Source organism: Centrocercus urophasianus, unplaced genomic scaffold (genome assembly GCF_019232065.1).
Source record: "Centrocercus urophasianus isolate 14NV4802_14NV808 unplaced genomic scaffold, USGS_Curo_1.0 seq_29, whole genome shotgun sequence".
NCBI classification, from domain to species: Eukaryota; Metazoa; Chordata; class Aves; order Galliformes; family Phasianidae; genus Centrocercus; species Centrocercus urophasianus.
This window is the reverse complement of record NW_024884855.1, coordinates 7,315,215-7,321,499: the sequence shown is the minus strand read 5'-3', so window position 1 is coordinate 7,321,499 and position 6,285 is coordinate 7,315,215.

Sequence of the window (6,285 nt, the reverse complement as noted above, 5' to 3'; positions counted from 1 at the left end):
TCCTATCAGTATGAGGAACCCTTGGAAAGAAAAGTGCAGTCAGCAGGTGGTGCTTAAGGAGAGGTTGTGAGACCTTGCTCGGTCAGTGCTGCTATGTAACTGGCACCTAGATAATCTTTCAGCTTCACAAAGGACTTGATGTTTTCATGGACTGGTTTCCATTCATAACTGACATCTCTTTCCTCTAAAAGCAAAGAGCAGGGAGCCACAAGGGGATTGTCTTCATGAATGGGAAGCAGATTTGCTTGAGCAAGTGGCAAGTGCAGATATTGACGGAAGCAACGCTATGCCTTCAACATTTGTTCAGGGATTAGCTGTTCCTTTGCAGTGTGTTGGGTGTATGCAGTCTCCAACTTGCATTAAGATTCTCTGGAGTGGCTTTGAGTGCAGGTCTCTGCAGCCTGCTACAGGTTGTGGGTGTTATTTTTTCCTGTTGCAGTTTTGCTTGGAGAGGGTAAGGGGTTTGCTCTCCCCCATGCTCCCCTCTCTTTCAGCATTATCTTTTGGTTGTTTTTTTTTCCCCATTCTATGAATGGCAGTTCAGGCTTTTTGTCTGAGTGATGGAGAGGAACTGCTCAGTATTTTGTATAGTCAGGAATAAGCACTTCAGTAGAAACTGCCAGTAAGATTGTGTGAAGTCAACTCTTTTTTAAGGCTAATAGAAGAATGGAGGTAAAAGAAGGAAAGCAAATCCTGTAGCACATAAGGTAGCCATTAGCTAGAACAGACAGGACTGTCAGCACTGAATTCAGCTGGAGTTCTGGCCTGTGTTGGCACGCATTGGGAGGAAGGGATATATTCCCTTTTGGGAATAGTAGCACCATGCTACTTTCTTGCCAGCTCAGCTGTTTGTATCAATGCACAATGAATTCATAGTCAAGGTTATTGAAGGCTAATCTAGCCCTGAAAATTGCACTGATGGACTCACAGCATCCAGCACTGTCTAGGCAGTGACACTGGCATTCAGTCCTGTTGAGTTCTGCTCCTGTTTACTGTGGCCTTGTTTCATTGCTTGCTGCTGAAAGGTGCCCTCTGTCTCTATGCTTTGTCCTTGTGCAGGCTGTTGGGTTTTCTTTAGGGCACTCCTAATGCAGAAGTCTCTTCCTAGCCCAAGATTTTTTTCTCCCAAATATTACATACCATCATGCATCTTAGCTTGCGTCATCTGTTACTGCAGCATTCTTCTCAGGTCTGTAGTGTTAACTACAGAGAAAATTTGCTTTGACATTAACCATATGAACAGTAGAGGGCAACAAAGTGCGTGTTTAGTCGACTTTCCCATTTCTTTCTTCCTCTTCTTCAGAACAGCAAGCTGCTTCAGTCTCTTTTGTGGGTCTGTGGGTGGAGATTTTGGTGACTTCAGTTACTTTGTAATACGTGCAATACCTCTTCTCTAATTGCATGAGTTGTGGGCAAATAACTTCAGCTGTGACCAGCCCTCAGAAAGAAAGGGAACAGCTGAGTTGAATTACTGTCCCACAGTAGACACCAGGTAGCAATCTCACGAGTTCTCTCAGAGCTTCTGTTTTACCCAGAACACCAAGCTTTAGTTCTAACTTAAGTCCTGGTGCTTGGTGGGGACTTTCTTATAAAACACAGAGTTTGGTCAGGCAAAGCCAGGCTTTCCCTGCTTCCTCTGTCATTGACATGTAGCTTACAGTAGAGTGAATAGTGGATACAGAGACTGTGCTTCACGTGATGCTTCTTAGGTGGGGTAAAAGGTGAGATAGATGAGATGAGGCCCGTGTGGACAGAGCATGTAGCTGCAGAATCTAACTTCTTGCTAAATTCCAGGTAAATCACTTTATCTTCTGTAGCCACACTTCAACTTCTGGAAAATGGGGATAAAAATAGAAGTTTCACTGGCCTTTGTTTGTGTTTTGCATTTAGATGGCAGTCTCTTTGAGGGAGGCTATTTTGAAGTGTTTGCACTGCGCAGCCCTGGGTCCCAGGTTGTTCACTGTAATAAAATCACTCATCTTAATCTGTCCCACAGATCTACTTTATGTTGGGTTACATCTTTCTTTGAAATCCAAGGACCCTATTTGATATTTGTTGTGTTAAGCAAGAACTCATTTCTTATTTTTGGTATGTCACTAAAGTGCCATGTTCACTATGCAAATGTTCTAGCCCTTTTTTTGCTGGGAACTTGCACTGTGGGTTGCAGTGTAACACAGGTAGAAACAACAATAACAAAATACTTGAGATGAGTGAGCTCTTTTGAACACAGAGCTGAATGTAACTCTAATGAGAACTGCAGAAGCTGTGCATGTCAGAGCACAGCTTGAGCTGTTCAGAGGCTGCCCCGTGTCCTTGTAGCTGTCAGCTCTGCTCTCATTACCATACCTCCTTAGCTGTAACAGCACCATGCAGGTAGCAGAACACGAGCAATGAAGTCAACTTTTTTGACCAAGACCTACACAGTGTGACTATTTGTTGTGGTCCTAATGAAATCAGTTTGGAACGTAGCTGGGGATCTTATTTCCCTCTTGCCTCGCTCTTTGCGGTTTGTTTGCTATCACACAGCAGAGTTCAGCCCAGGTACTGAATCAGGTCAGATTACTGATTTGCAGAAAGCCCCAAACTTTTTGTGCTATGAAATATTTTGAGAAGAAACAAAGAAGTTTAGCAGATAAGATTTCAAGCATGCAACTTCACCACTGAGAGCATTTGAAAACCTGGTTCATTTTTCATGCAAGTTCTGACATCTCTTCCAAACAAATGCTATCTTGATTAATTGAACTCTGCTACCAAAATCTTCCCCCAGTGACTTCAGTGAGTAAAGCTTTCTGAATTTTTTTGTAGCATACTTTTGTTTATACTTCCATGGTAAGTGCTGAATCCCACCTAAGAAATGGCTGCATTTCAGAAGTGGATGAGTAATCAACTAATAAGGGATCTTCCAGATATATTTTTGATCTCTTAGAGCGTGGGGCAGGAAGTAGGTTTCTAGGGATGCAGTTCTAAGGTATTGATAATCAGGACATCCATTCTTTCTGTTACTGGATCCTGAATTTCTAAGCACCTCTCAAAAATAATTTCATTGGCTATCCTGTTTTCTAAAGACCAATGGCCAAAAGCAGTGTTAGCCAAGCTCTAATGAATGTAATGCAAAGCATTTCAGAGTAAGAAGTAAATGAACATATATCAAAAGGGCTGATTCAAGCATGCTGTTCAAGCAATGTAAAGGGCAAGCTCTTTTACCACCTGCGCCTGTAGAAAAAACATCAGGCCTCATGGAACTGCTGAAATCAATGGGCTGTAAACCATGGCTGAAGCCTGCCTGTCTCCCTCAGGCCATGCTGCTGCTGCAGAGTGCTTGCTTTCGTTTGAATTGCTGGGCTGAAGCAGCTTCGCTGTAAATACATTGTCAAAGCTATTCTGTGGGCTGGGCATCTTCACATCAGTATTTTTCTTTGGGGTTATTGAAGTAGTAATTGAGGCCAACCAGTTGGTTCATTTGCAGTAGCAGTGGGGCATTTCACTGCTCCCCTCCGCCACAGAGAAAACCTGATCTGTCTTGCTGGAAGAACTTGTGTTAACTCTTCTTGTCCGTGACCAGATCCCCAGGTGTGGCAGCACTCACACTGTGGAGCAGGATGCATCAACCTCGGCAGTCTGCTGGGAAACTTTTGTGAATAACGTTCTGCATGTTCTGGTGCTGGCATAGCTTATGGTCATTAAGCTGACAAAGTGGTAAGCTTTCATACATTGGTTACATTCAGTCATATGCCCTTGAACAAGGCGTTGCCACTCTTACCTCTGTGGAGCTGGCTGAAACCAGCCCTTCACTGAGTGAGTAGAGCTGACCTGAACGGGTTTGGAAGTGGTGGCCCCTCATCTTGTTTCCTCAGGGTCATTGTGTCCTGGTACTTACCCCACATGAAAAACAAACTGGGTTTTTTTTGTGTGTGCACTGGTGGCAAATTAGGAAATTGGTGTAATTATAGGCAGCATGAGGCAAACCCTTGTTTTGCACCACTGAACTCATGTAAAATGGAAATGTGTGCAGATCTCAGGCACCTGTCTGCTTGCTGCTCCATTTTTTTTCCTTGTCACTGAAATCTGGGGGGAACAGTAAATGCAAACAGCTTGTGAAAGCTGAATAAATGCTCTGGGAAGTGCATTTCCAAACACTTTTTCCCCATTTAATGAGGAAAGTATTCAAGATCTTTGCCTGTTGCTGCTGTCTCACTGTACCTGTGAGCTTATTTGCAGCAAGAGGAAGTGAAATAGAAATACAGTTTATGTGCAGACTAGAGATGGCTACTAAGCAGATTCAGGCAGTACCCTGGTCTTGTTCTTTGTGTCACCCAGAACATGTCCTGATGGCCCAGCTGGGCAGCAGAGCTGTGGCAGTGGGAGCAGTGCTGTAACCCTGGGCTAACAGAGACAAGATGACTTTTTCTCAAAGCATCAAAATGATTTTTGAGGTCACTGCAACAGCGGCTTGTAAACTTTTGAAGCTCTTTGAAAATTTCATCTGTGATAACCCTTTAGGTGAATGTTTTCTTAGTTCTTAACCTGCAATTCAGATGATGCTCTTGGTGCTGGGGTGAAAGCCCTGGCCAGACCCATGGGACTGCTTTCCATGGGAGGAAAGCAGAAGGTCCCAGTGTGGCATTTTCTTCTTTTTCATGTAGTAAAATGGGAATTGTACTGAGCTGGTGACATCGAGGAATGAAAGGCTGAATCATGCTTTTCCTACTGAGATTCAGAAATAAACCCTGATCCCACCAGCCAGAAAGAACAGACTCGCAAACGTGCAAGAGGCTCCAGTGAGCTGGAGATGTGGCCCAGCATGTGGCAATCCTCTGCTTTTTGCAGTATTTTGTGCAATAAGGGATTAGCACTCCTGCTCCACCCATACCCCATGTGATCCAGCAGCAACAGCACAGGTCCCCCTGCAGGGACAGTGAGCTGCACAGGTCTGAGAGAGGTTGTGATGTAGCCCCTGCAGCCCCCAGCTTTGCCTGCAGGCCTGCTGAGTGCCAGCCGTGCATGTGTGCTGCTCCCTGCGCCTTCCCTGCAGTTCCTGTCCAAAGCAGAGATGATGTCAGAGTTGTCATGGTATCGGTATCTATGGAACCAGGATCATCGTCACGGTGCTAAAAAAGCTAAGGAGCCAGGTCCTGGAGCTCTGGGGGAAACTCCCTTTGTAATAATTAAGGGTTTCCCTCTGTAAGCTTCTTGTCCTTTCTCTCTTTTGTCTTCTCTGGGAACGGGATGGTTCTGGGCCTCTTCCTCTCCCACAGCTCTGGTTGCCTCCCTTCCCACTCAAGCAAAGTGGGAGCTCCATCTCCATCACTATTTACTCTCTGTTTGTGCTTGGAATCACGGCACCTCTGCTCCAGCAACACAGGTTGCTCTGGCTCTGCGTGGTGACCACAGCTGTAGCAAGGTGTTCCAGCTGCAGTGTGGTTGCTGCAGCAGGCTGGCTGTGTTCAGCAAGGTGGCCTCAGCCGCAGCACAGTGACTGCTGGATCATGGAGGACTCCAGCAGCAGCAGAACATGTTCTTCACCTGTAGCACTGTGCATGGCTATCACTCAGTGATGATGGCTGCAGCATGATGTCCCAAGTTACAGCACAATGTCCCTGATTGCAGTGTTTTCATCATGGCTGCAGCACGGTGCCTGTGGCCATTGCACGGCGTTCCTGTCTATAACTTGCTGTCCTGGTCATTGCACAGTGCTCATGGTTATTGCATGTTATCCCTGCCTGCAGCATCATGCTTACAGCCGTTGCATGGTGTCTCTTGGCTGCGGTACAATGTTTTTAATCATTGCATGGTGCTCATGGACATTGCGTGGTGTCTGTAGTAGTAGTATGGTGCTTCTGGTCATTACGTGGTGTCCCTGGCTGTGGCATGATGCTCACTGGCATGGCATGGTGTCCCTGGCTGTAGTGTGGTGCTCATGGCCATTGCATGCTGTCTCTAGCTGTAGTATGCTGCTCATGGGCATGGCACGATGTCCCTGGCTGTGGCATGACGCTCATGGCCGTTGATGCCGTTTGAGGTCATTGCGCGGTGTTCCCGTCTGCAGCGCGGTGCCCGTGCCGATGGCCCGCAGCGCCCTCACCGCTCGCTGAGCTCGGCCTCCCGCGATGGGAGGCGGTCGCGTTGCGGTGAGCGGCACGCCGGGCGCGTGCACCTGCCGCCGCCCCCCCGCCCCTCGGCTGCTTCTTCCCGCTGCCCGCGCGCGGCGCTGCGGACGAACCCACGCGAAAAGCGCGCGGCCGGCGCGGGGAGCGCGCGCGGCTCGGCTCGGAGCGGCGCCGGAGC